Source organism: Mangifera indica, chromosome 4 (assembly GCF_011075055.1).
Source record: "Mangifera indica cultivar Alphonso chromosome 4, CATAS_Mindica_2.1, whole genome shotgun sequence".
Classification (NCBI taxonomy): Eukaryota; Viridiplantae; Streptophyta; class Magnoliopsida; order Sapindales; family Anacardiaceae; genus Mangifera; species Mangifera indica.
Window position 1 is genome coordinate 5,645,193 of NC_058140.1, and position 13,153 is coordinate 5,658,345.

The following is a 13,153-nucleotide window of genomic DNA, read 5'->3' on the forward strand; positions in this document are numbered from 1 at the left end:
GTGCATGTGATCTTTTGACTTGAGGTTATCAAACTATCTTATGTAAAGATCAGTATGGTTTAATGCTATTAAATGTGTCACTATAATTACGGTAACTGTAAAGATAGTAATCGGCCATATCGTGAGATATATAGAGGTTATGGTTAATCAATAAAGGATTCGTCACTTCTAAGCACAAGGAAAGATATCTCACATAAGAATACTAAATGACATCTATGACAACTTGAATCTGTAACCATGGTGAAATATAAGAAAATGTTGTAGCTTAATTCGTGTTAGTTATTGATGTGTATTAGTTCATACCAAAGAATTACTAAGATAAACACATTTCTATGTCTCAATCTCGAGAGATATTGGTTGAAAAAATGATTGAATTTCATGTAACTATAATGTTGCAAAAGCTAAAGAGATATTCGCTGACACTCTATCGTTCAAGTTTGATAGAGAACTTATAGGTAAAAGTTGAATCAAACACAAAGAAGTGGATTGTTTGTTGATAATCTTGGTATTTAGGAAATAGAGAAAGATTTCAAATGGATTGAGCTTGCCCAAAAGATTGGGAGGACTCAGTTTGACTATACCTTAACAAAAGTGCACAACCATGCACTTTAATGTGTCATTCATGCACTTAGTGGTCATGGAGTCAATCATGTAAATGCATAGCCTAGCTAACACCATGAAAAGAAAAAAAATAAATAAAGGCATGTATTGCTAGACAAAAGAATGTCCACCAATGCAATGCATCAAACACGTTGACTATTCATGTTTACATAACAGTCATGCATGTATGTTGAAGAATGTCCTACATGCTTAAAATTCTAATAAAGCTCAAACACCCGTACATATATATAAGTTATAATTATTCTCGTATTAATAAAGACCAGAAAAAAAGTGAAACCCTAGTTACCATTCACTCATTTTTTCTTTCCTCTTGTCTAAACAGTGAATCTAGTCAAAAGCCCTAACAGCCCTTTTGTCTAGATTTCCTCTGTAACATTCATGCTCCATGTGGATACCAAAGTGCCATCTAGTAAGGGTTGGATAATGTTCTTTCCCTTACCACATGAAGGTTGAAAGAGCCAACAATTCAAGTATAGACTTAAAACACCCTATAAGTGTTTTTGCATGTTCATGAATGTATGTTTAAAACGGTTATCCTAGTCGGGGTTTTTAGGTATATATGATTTTGAAATTTTTAGATTTCATTGCACTGCCAGTTATCCATGCCCTAAAAACCCAACATACGTATGCTCTTTTATTCCAATGTATTAGTTAAGAGTTTAAGTTGTATGTGTCTTTTTCGATCATATTTTGTGTAGGGGTATGTATCTGAGGAAAGGTGTTATAATCAAGAAATCTAGAGGCCTTGGGTTATGCAAGGTGAATTGTGTCTGAAATACAAGATGACGATTTGGAGCTCTCCAAGATATTAGAATTAAGTGTGATTTTATTGACTTAAGGGAACAAATAGAAATAATCTAGAAATGAAAGGGCTAGAATAAAATAATTGAGAGTTGACTTCATCCAAATTGGATAAAGGGGATTTAAATATTTCATAAATGTTGTTTCATATGAATAAGCATTCATATAATAAGAATGGTTGTTCCTTATCCCTAGTTGACCTTATCCAATATCATATTGCATATGTCGAAGATCAATCATAGAATTAATGGTGATTGATACAATATCGCTCAAATGACTATGCATATGTAATGAACAATCATTTGGATATTGTGTCGTATAATTATCTCAGTTGTATCACATTTATAAACATTCCTTGGAATGCTCATCGCGAGTCTATATATTAGGGGTGAACAAGTTTGAATGCCTTGTAAAATTTTTAGAAACCAGAACCAAAATAAAAATTGGCTAATTCTTAGAAAAAGGAACCAAAACCTAAAACCTACAAGGTTTGTTGTCAGCTCCTTCCTAAAACCAACCTTATAGTTTCCACATAGTTTTTAGTTCCTACCCAAAACTTGTTTTATATATAATATGTTTTAATTGCTTTAGTACAATTTGTTGTGAAATGCTATATTGAATATAAAGTTTTTAAATTTATGTTGTAAAACGCTCAATATTTGTTGAATGTATCAGCATAGTTAATTAACAATCATTTGGATGTTATGTCGTATAATTGTCTCGATTGTATCACACCTATAACATGTGTAACCATTCCTTAGAATGCTCATTACAAGTCTATATATTAAGGGTGAATGGGTTTGAGTGCCTTATAATTTTTTTAGGAACCAGAACCAAAATCAAAATCAGTCGATTTTTAGAAATAGAAACCAAAACCTAGAACCTATAAGGTTGATTTCTACCTAGAACCGACCTTGTAGTTTCTAGGTAGCTTTCGTTCCTACCCAAAACCTATTTTATATATAATATGTTTTAATCCGTTTAGTACAATTTGTTGTGAAATGTTATATTAAATATGAAGTTTTTAAATTTATGTTGTAAAATACTCAATATTTGCTAAATGTATCAGTATTACACAATTTTTGAAATTAATTCAGTTTCAAATATATAACAATTAACAAGAAAAAATCAATACATAAAATAGTCAACAATTCATAACTACCTATATATATATATATATATATATATATATATATATATATATATATCTTATTATTGGCATTGATAGAAAGTTAAATAGATTTGAATTGGTGAAAATCAATTTGTCTTTTGTTTTTTTTAAACCTGAATAACACATAGGCTTAGAAGTGACTACACTAAAACATTTCCTAACCAACTCAGCAATGAATGAATAATCTCAAATTTATGTATCTGCACTAACCATTACAGTCATTGAAAAGGCAAGAAAACATGTAAATGGCATATGAATAGTAAAAATCATTCAGTCTCTTGTATAGTTGCATAAAACGAAGTTTATTAGAATTTGATTGTTTAGTTAAAAATGTGTTGAAGAATGAACAAGAACCATAAAACTCCACAAGACTACCAATTTGCACAACAAGGTGAATGGTAAGCCCAATCAACTCTCTAATTATCTTAAATTCTCATTAAGATGCTAAATATTTTGTCAAGAATTGTTCAAGTAATTCAGAAAACATTATATAATGTCATGACCAAAGAAAAAAGCACCCTTATAGCACAAATTGTTTTAAACTTCAATCACAACTATTGTTCTACCTTTAACTTAAAGATATAAACACATAAAACCAACACAAATAAGCAAGACAAATAAAAAAACTTCAATATATATAAATGACAATGCGAAATTCTATCTTTATTACAATTTATCACAATTTGCATTTAAAAACTCTTTGGTTAAGCCACTCATCTCTACAAATCAAATGCAAAGGAAAAAAGCAATTTTTTTGTACAAATAAATATTAGGGTAACATAGTAATATATTAAAATATTTAACTAACCTGAATCATAAAGTTTTAAATCATCTAGATAATGCTCAAATTGAATTGGTGTATGTGAAGATCTTATCCAATTTTGTGTACAAATTAAGATTTCCACGACTAGTGGATTTAAACAATTCTAAAATTGGTCTAGGACTCGATCCATTGTACTAAAAGCTAATTCTGAAGCAACTGTTGACACTAGAACAATGAATACATCTTTTGCCAGAAGTTATAAAACCATAAGTTTTAGTATATTCAATGTAACACCCACATGTATGTTTGAGGTCAAATAGTCTTTTTGCATCAATATGATTGATGTGTGAATGATTTAAAGTGAATTTATGTTAAAATATGATTTTTTTGGTGACACACAACCATGCATGGAGAGGCCACACCCATGTATTGTTGCCACATCAGCTAGATAAGGTGATTTTTGCATGAATTTGAATTGTTTGATACACAGGCGTGTGTTGGAGTTACACGGAATCAATCTTTATAAGGCATTTTGTCACATTTTAGGGATTTGTATCCCTACCTAAACACATAAGTTTGACAAAAAAAACAAGAAAGAAGGTTTGAGTTTGATCTTCTAACCTTATGGTGGCAATCCTGACAACTTATTCCAACAAGTTAACTAGTGGAAATCCTAGAGAGAAGAAGACTCATCTATCATCTTGAATTCTTTGTAGTAAATTTTCCAAGTAAATGAGATGGCTTTCTATGCATATTTATTTTATGTATATCTTGGATTAAAAGTTTCTACCCTTACCTATGTTAGATTTCGCTATGATGGAATATTTATGGAGTTTAAATTGTATGATTACATATGTGTATATGCATTTAAGTATAATTGATGATAGTTGAATTGGGAAACCTATGTTCATAAGTTATGTATGCACTATGATTACATTCAGACAAATATATATAATTATGTATAAGTGTGGTTCTAAGCAAAGAATGCAATATCTACATAAGTATTTGATGTTTCATTTGTGGTGAGTAAATCAACCTTATTTGATAATTTTGATAAGTGAGAATAAACTAATTGCATGTTGATCGACGCCCTTTTGTTTGTGGTTATGTTGTTGGGGCTAGCTAATAAAGTCAAATATGTAATGTTTATATGATTGAAAACTGTTGAAATTGTACTCGAGATAGTGAGAACCATAGTAATCATATCAGGGTACAAGAATAAGTGAATTTTTTATATTTTAGACTCAACACATAACCATGTGATATAGGACACATACCCATGTATGAGAAACCCAAAATTTAGACTAAGTTTCCTGATGTTTTGACGACTATTTGATGTCATTGACCATTGAGTGGTAAACTAGAGTACGAAGTTTACCCGTGTATGTATTTTGCATAAGCGTATATAGAGTGAAATGACTAAAATACCTCTGAGAAGTAGAATGGTTGAGATGAGTTTAAGTTTAAAAATTATGCTAAGTATAGAAAAGAGAACACACCCCTATGTATGAGTTATGTTGTTTACATAGGGAGAGGCCACGAAGGGAGAAGGTTGTGTATGATTTATTAAGATAACACGCCTATTTTTAAAAAGCAACACGCTCGTGTATATGGCACAGTAGAGACACACTCTTGAATAGATAACGTGTCTAGTACACAGTAAAGATACATGTTTGTGTATCCTAGATAACACACCCGTGTATGAAAGGCAGAATAAAGAGAGAAAATGAGAACTAAGCAAGAGACTTAAAGGTTAGTCTTGAGAGATATTACAAATATTTTGGATACACAGTAGTGTCCTACATGCTAAGGGATGCGTTTATCTTTAGGCACAAGGTATCATTAGGGTGAAAGCTGAGTTGAGTTAGAGATAACATGAAGCTAGAGATGCATACTTGCTAAACATCTTAAGATAGTTACGATGAGGTATCTTGAGTACCTATTCCCTACACCTACTGTAATAGAGCACGTCTATAATAGGACACTATACCTATAGTATAGTACTTGCTTGTAATAGAACCCAATTAAGATTATGATCAGATGTAATGGTTAGTCAGTGCTCACATGGCTAGAGTGTCAAATCCCTATATTTTATCTAGTCTGATCAACCTAGTATATAGCTATAGGATATAGCTTCCTAGTAATGACGCTTTCACCAATAGATGACATGGTCACGCTAGATAGAGATCTAGGGGAATGGTTCTTTAATGATTGAGTGAGACATAGTAGATCCTAAAAATGATATGGTCATGTTAGTTAGGAATCCAATGAATGGTTTTATAATGATCGAGTAGGCTTTAGTTCAACTCAAAAGAATTATGATATGTAGCCTAAGGTTCCCAAGAGTAATATGAGTACAATTATGAGTTACAAGACCCAATATCATCCTAATGGGAGTTTGAAGATAGACTTCAGATGATAAAGTTAATATAGGTCACTCCAAAGACATTTTGGGGAATAAGTAAAAGTCAATAGTAGAGTCTCTTACTTACTAAATGCTTTATCACTTACTCTTTTACTTTTGTGTGTGTAGATACAAGTGATCTTCATAGTTATAAGGCAAGCAATGGTCAATAGGCATAGAATAGCCAAGGGCATTTTTGTCATTTTTCTATTTCATCAATTAATGTATTCAGTGGATTTTGGATGTATTTGATTACACATCATGTGATGTTATGTCTTATGTTTTTATATGTTTGGACATCTTTTGACACGTTTTTGCTGACTTTGAAATTACAAGGGTATTTTTATAATTATGATTTTATGAAAAGATTATATGCTTTATCTATATGTTTTTAAATGTTTTCAAATGAATTCATGCTTAAATGATTAAATTAGTGACATTTTCTTCTGTAGAGCAATACTTTTGAAGGGGGGTGTTGCATTTAACTTCTACGTAGCCAAGATATTCAAATCAATGGTAATGTCTTCATAACTCTCCTTTAGCTAACGTTGTTTTGCACCTGTTTTTCTTCTTGCAACTCTATCAAATTTTGTATCTTAGCTTGCCCATTCCATTGTTATCACTAGAACAAAACCATTAGTTAACGGCTTTTTTGTAATTATTATGCCCTCAAAGGAACTTACAGCTTCATATTCATACAAACTTGAATAAATTTCCACATACACATCATACATTCATTGTAACACATATCTCAAATGGCCAAACATGATCTTAATAGCTTCCACATCTTTTTCATAAATCATTTTCAAAAAAAAATTTACATATTTCAACTTGTAGCAAGGATTTAAGACCACAATAATCAATACCGTCACGTTTGTTTTATCTATATCCCTATAATACTTGTCAATCTTCTCTCTCATTGTCTTAGCAATTCTAGAAGACAAGGATTATGATCTTTCTCCCACTCATGCAAAGAAGTGATAATTCCAACATAATAATTAGAAGTCATATATATATAACCAAAGATTTTTTTTGTTGCTTCATAAAATGTGCTTAGTTTTTTTGCTACTATAGTAGTAATCTCCTAATCATCTAACGAAAATGTACCATTTTTCATTTCAATGCTATATGATGTATCCTCATCTTCCAACCTTCAAAATTCTTTTTTGAATTTTATTGTTATCTCTAACATGAGATAAATGGAGTTCCATCTAGTTAGAACATTAAGACATACAAAACCTTTATACGACGTTCTTTCTTCTTTAATACATTTTTAAAACACTTAGGCTCTTGTGAGAGAACTCCTCACATACTTAACTAAATCACAAATTCAACTAATATAATATTTAACCTCACCTAAACCATCTTTGACAATCAAATTCATAATATGAGTTATGCATCTCATATGAAAAAAATCACCATTCAAAATTAAACCATTCTTATCCAATATTTTATCCTTCAAGTACTTAACAGCCACATCATTTGAGTTTGCATTATCCACTGTAAATGTTAACGCATAAGTATCAATACCCCAATCATTTATACATAAGTCCACCATTTTCCCAACCTCTTTACCTTGGTGACAACTAATAATAGTAAAATTCAATATTTGTTTATGTAAAACCCAATTCTTATTAATAAAATGGGTTGTTAGGCATAAATAGCATAAATTTTGAATAGAAGTTCATATATTGGTGGTAAGACCAACTCTAAAGTTCAAAGATTGAATTGTTTTTTGCAACATTAATTTCTCATTATGAAACCCTTCATGTAATCTTTAGCAATTGAGAAACGTGAAATATGTTGCCATAAAGATTGCAACGAGTCAATATAATCTCTAAACCTTCTCGTTCCACCAATGAAAAAGGTTTTTCATCCATTATTATCATTTTCACAAGCATATACCTTGAATACTCCTGATTAAATCTCCAAGTTGCTAAACTGGTAACTTCATCTCCTTCTATTTTATTTATGGTCTTGCCGATTGAGAAATGGTTTTTACTTTTATCTATACTGTTAGGTTTTCTCATAAGGATGTCAAGTGTTTGCACATCATTAAAGTACCATTAACGACATTATACATCAATACCTTTGCATAATACATACATTTTGTGCATTCGGGCTTATCAGTAGTCTCATTCATAATTTTTTCAAAGTGTTGTCACACATCATACTTGTGAGATTGTTTAAAAGTAGCTTGTGTATTTAAAGTACACTCTTTAACCATTGTCTCTTTACTAGAAGACATTCTTGCCTAAAAAAATAGTAAAACAATCATTGAATGTGGTGTTTTAATAATAAAATATATGTATTATGCAAATCTCATTAGCATGCCAACATATATCATAAATATATATAAAATAGGAATATACATAAAAATTAGTAAAGACACCTTCAAAAATTTTGAAAGTAACAAACATAGTCTTAATGTATCTCTGACCACTTCAACATTTTCGGCCCCCAAGTTCTTAGCCATGCACCATTCGGCCCAAGCTAATGAAGGGAATGAGGGAAAAATTCCATGCAAGCCCAAAGAACCTTTGCCATCTCCAATTTGGCCCAACTTTACTTTTGGGTGCAATCTCATTACTTGCATCTAAAGCCTTAATGAAAACTTTGTGCATTTCCATCAATATAAATAAAATATTGATGCAACATTTTAAACAAAATAAAATATAAATAACTCAAAAGATTACTCAGATTAAAGAAAAATATCACAAAATCAATTGAAAAACATGAACCACAAAAACACTTAACTAAAACCATCAAGAACTAATCTTTCCACGAAAAGAACTCATCTTATAAAAATTTCAACAATTTAAAACCACCAACCACCATTAAATATACTAAAAAATCAACCAAAACACTTTACTCAATTTTTAATGGGTTGAGAATGAAGAAATTGAAACTTTCCATTTTCAATGGATTAATCATGGTACTTTACTCATTTTGATTATATTTTATTTACTAGGCTATTGTTATTGGTCTCTGCTTGACTAAGGAGTCTACATCAAACACTTTATTTATTTTAATTTTTATTTATATACATTCTGATATTCTCCATGCTACAAATTTATAACCTTATCCTTCACTTGATTAGCAAAGTTTAGCTTTCAGTATAGGGAGATATATATATATATATATAAGGAAGGTAATGTCAACCACCTAATCTCTTAGACTTGTCCTATCATATGAGAATTTATAGGTATGATTTGGAAAACACACGACTTATAGAATTCTCAAACCTATTATTTTCAACCTTGATCCTTGAAAAAGGCAAAGATATTCTTCATCACCTCTGTGAAGTAAGCAATTCAATTATGCACTAAAGTACTGGACTATAAAGACTTTTGTAAAGAAAGTTTTTGACTTAAGCACTAAACACTAAATGGTTAACAAAAGTGATCATGCAAAATTTTGCCTTCTTTAACCACCCAACAAGTCATATAAGGAAGTTGGAAGAAATAAAACTTTAAAGACTCAAAAATCCATGAAAAATAAGCCCTATAGATGAGCAAATCATGTTATGAATTTTATAATTGGTAGTGAAAATACTTACTTGGTTTTATGAGCAAATCATAAAATAAAATTTCAATACACTCATGACTTACCAATCATTAGTTTTAAATAAAATGGTTTTGGTTCTGGTTCAAGTTCGATTATTTTTGCTTACCCCTACTATATATAAATAAACTGTATTGTGAATTATTTAAAGTTTATTTCATTTTTCATATAATCATAAATCAAATATGTTTTCACTAATCTTAAGGCATTCTAGCACACATCATGAGCCTTGGTGTTCTAATAGACACCTTGAGCCCTATATCACCTTTCTTTGTTTGTGTGCCTCATGTGGATCACCTTGACTTAATTTTGCATTCAATTGGAGAGTGTACACACATTGAATCATCAATAAAAGACAAATTAGCCTCATAAGTGCCTAAAAACACTTATAGTTGTTTGGTTTTATATTATGCATAATGTGTCCATAACCTAATCCTTGTTTGAATGCATGGATGACTATATTTAAAATATTAATTTTTTACTTCCTCTCAATTGATGATATTTTGAATCCACATCAACAACTAACACAATAATGATACAAGAACAAAACTACAGACAAGGACAATTGACTAGTCGGTGTGGCGTATGTTGTGCAGCAGAAATAGAAAACACAATTTCTATGCTATTGAATATAATAAATAATTAAGGTAGAAAATAAAATACAGAAAAATAAAAGAAATAGAACACAAGAATTTACGAGGTTCGGTAAATATACCTACGTCCTCAGCACCACTGACTACTTTCACTATATCTAAAGAGTAGTTACAAAGGAAAATAAACTATTAGAGATCCCTAATAATATGATTCTCTCAATACAATTGTGTATGACTACAATTGTTTAAGGATGATTTTGAATTAAAACCAAGGCCTCTATTTATAGCCTTTGGTAAAATACAAAAATAATAAATTAATTAATGTGGGACCTAAAGAGTCAATTATTTCAACAATCTCCATATTGGCAATTTAGTGAGTCCCACCAAATTTCCTTTATACTTTCATCTTCAACGACGACTTCAAATGCGCATTTTGGCATAATTTAAGTTTGCAGGATGTTGATCAAGTTCAAACAATGATTGAACTTGATCGTTGTTACCATTTTAGTCATCATATCTACAAGGTTTTCAGTAGTCCTAATTTTCAGGAGGTGTGTATATTTCCTTCTTTAATAATCTCCCTTACAAAATGATGTCTAACGTCAATATGCTTAGTCCGTGCATGAAATGCTAGATTCTTTGCCAAATGAATTACACTTTGACTATCAGAATACACATTGACATGCTTCTGAATAATTCCTAAATCTTTCGATAATCTTTGTAACCAAATAGCTTCCTTTACAGCCTATATAACTGCCATATACTCTGCCTCTGTAGTAGACAAAACAACTGTAGACTGCAGGGTAGACTTCCAACTGACTGGTGCTTTTGCAAGAGTAAAGACATAACCAGTAGTTGATCAACGTTTATCCAAATCACCAGTATAATCAGAGTCAACATATCCAGTCACATCTTAACCAAGTACATCATCCTACTCAAATACTAAATCAACATCTACAGTCTTTACTAAGTACCATAGAATCCATTTCACAGCCTACCAATGTCCCTTACCAGGATCATGCATATACCTGCTCACTGCTCCAACTACATGTGAAATGTCGGGCCTTGTACATACCATTGCATACATCAAGCTACCAACCACATTAGAATAAGGAACTTATGACATATATCTTCGCTCTTCATCTGTACATGAAGATAAGGATACACTATCTTGAAATGAGGAGCAAATAGAGTATTTACAGGTTTTGACTTCTCAGAAATACCAAAACGATGTAGTACCTTCTTCAAATATTCTTTTTGAGTCAAACTAACCTTGCTTGTTCTTTTATCTCTACTAATCTCCATTTTTAGAATCTTCTTGGCTTCTCCCAGATCTTTCATTTCAAATTCTTGATTGAGTTGTCTCTTCAATTTCTCAATTTCTTCTTGATTCTTTGAAGCTATCAGCATATCATCAACATACAATAATAGATAAATGAAAATTTTATCTTGTAGCCTACGAAAATATACACAATTATCATACTTGCTTCTTGTGTACCTATGCTCTATCATGAATTAATCAAATCGTTTGTACCACTATCTTAGTGACTATTTCAGTCCATTAAGCGATTTCTTCAGTTTACAAACCTAATTCTCTTTATCAGCAACCTTAAATCCTTCAGGCTGAGTCATGTAGATTTCCTCTTCCAAATTACCATATAGAAATGCACTTTTCACATCAAGTTGAACTAGTTCAAGATTTAATTGTGCTACCAAGGCTAACAAAATTCTAATGGAGGAATGTTTAACAACTGGAGAAAATATCTCATTGAAATCAATCCCTTCCTTTTGAGCATAACCTTTTGCTACCAACCTTGCCTTGTAGTGAACATCTTCTTTGTTAGGAAATCTATCGTTTCTTGCATACACCCACTTGCACCCAATTGCTCTTTCGTTCTTTGGTAATTAAACTAACTACCAAGTTTCATTTTTCTGAAGGGATTGTAATTCCTTATCCATGGCTTTCTTCCATTTTTCAGCTTCTAGACTTTTGACTGCTTCTTTATAAGTGGAAGAAATATCATCATCTACAATTGGAAGTGCATAGGCCACCATATCAGCAAATCGAGTAGGTTTACGTATTTCTCGTTTTAGCCTATGTGATGCAATTGATTATTATTGTTGTTGAGGTTCTTGGGTTGAAACCTCTCCATCTTCACTTTCCACTTCTGCCACTGGAGTATCACTATCATTTTCAATAACTCTAGTTGGGTTTATTGTTATGATTGTCTCAAACTCCACCTGTTATAGAGTACACTCCACCTACTATTGAGTATCATCGGTCTTTTTTGCTACCTTCTTTAACATGGCAGATTCATCAAAGGTAACATCCCTGCTATGAATGATTTTCTTCAACTTCGGACACCAAAGACGATATCCTTTCACTATAGAACTAATCCTTATAAAGATTGCTTTCTTAGCTCTTGGATCTAATTTAGATTCCTTTGTATGATAATAGGCAATAGAACCAAACACAAGTAAGGAATCATAGTCATTAGCAGGTTTTCAATTGCAATGGATGGTAAATGATTAATGAGATGACATGCATATGTAACAGCCTCAGCCCAAAATGTTTTGCCCAACCCAGCATTGGACAATATACATCTAACCTTCTCCAGCAAGGTTCGATTCATACGTTCTACCACCTTATTTTGTTGTGGTGTTCCTTTAATTGAGAAATGGGGTACAATTCCTTCAGCCTAACAAACTTCAAAAAACGGATCACTAGTATACTCACCACTATTATCAGTCCTTAGTCATTTGATTTTTTGCCAGTCTGAGTTTCAACCATCTTTTTACATTTCAAGAAAACATCTAATACATCATTCTTCTTATTTAAAGTGTACACCCATGTCCTTCTAGAAAAACCATCAACAAAAGTAACAAAGTAGTGTCTACCTCCCAAGGAAGCTATCTTAGTAGGTCGCTACACTTCAGAGTGAACATAATCCAAAACACCTTAAGTATTATGAATTTATTACTAAATCTTACTTTTGTTTATTTTCCCAAGACATAATGCTCATAAAAATCCAACTTACAGGTCTTTGCTCCTTTCAATAAACTTTGTTTCACCAAACTAAATAAAGTTTTTTCCCCTGTATGTCCCAAACGCATATGTCAAAGTCTAGTTATTTTATCATCTACATCTTTTTCAAATACTACAACTGTTGATTCAAAAGTTGTACCACTATTATAATAATACAAGTTATTTCTTCTTATAGCTTTCATCACTACAA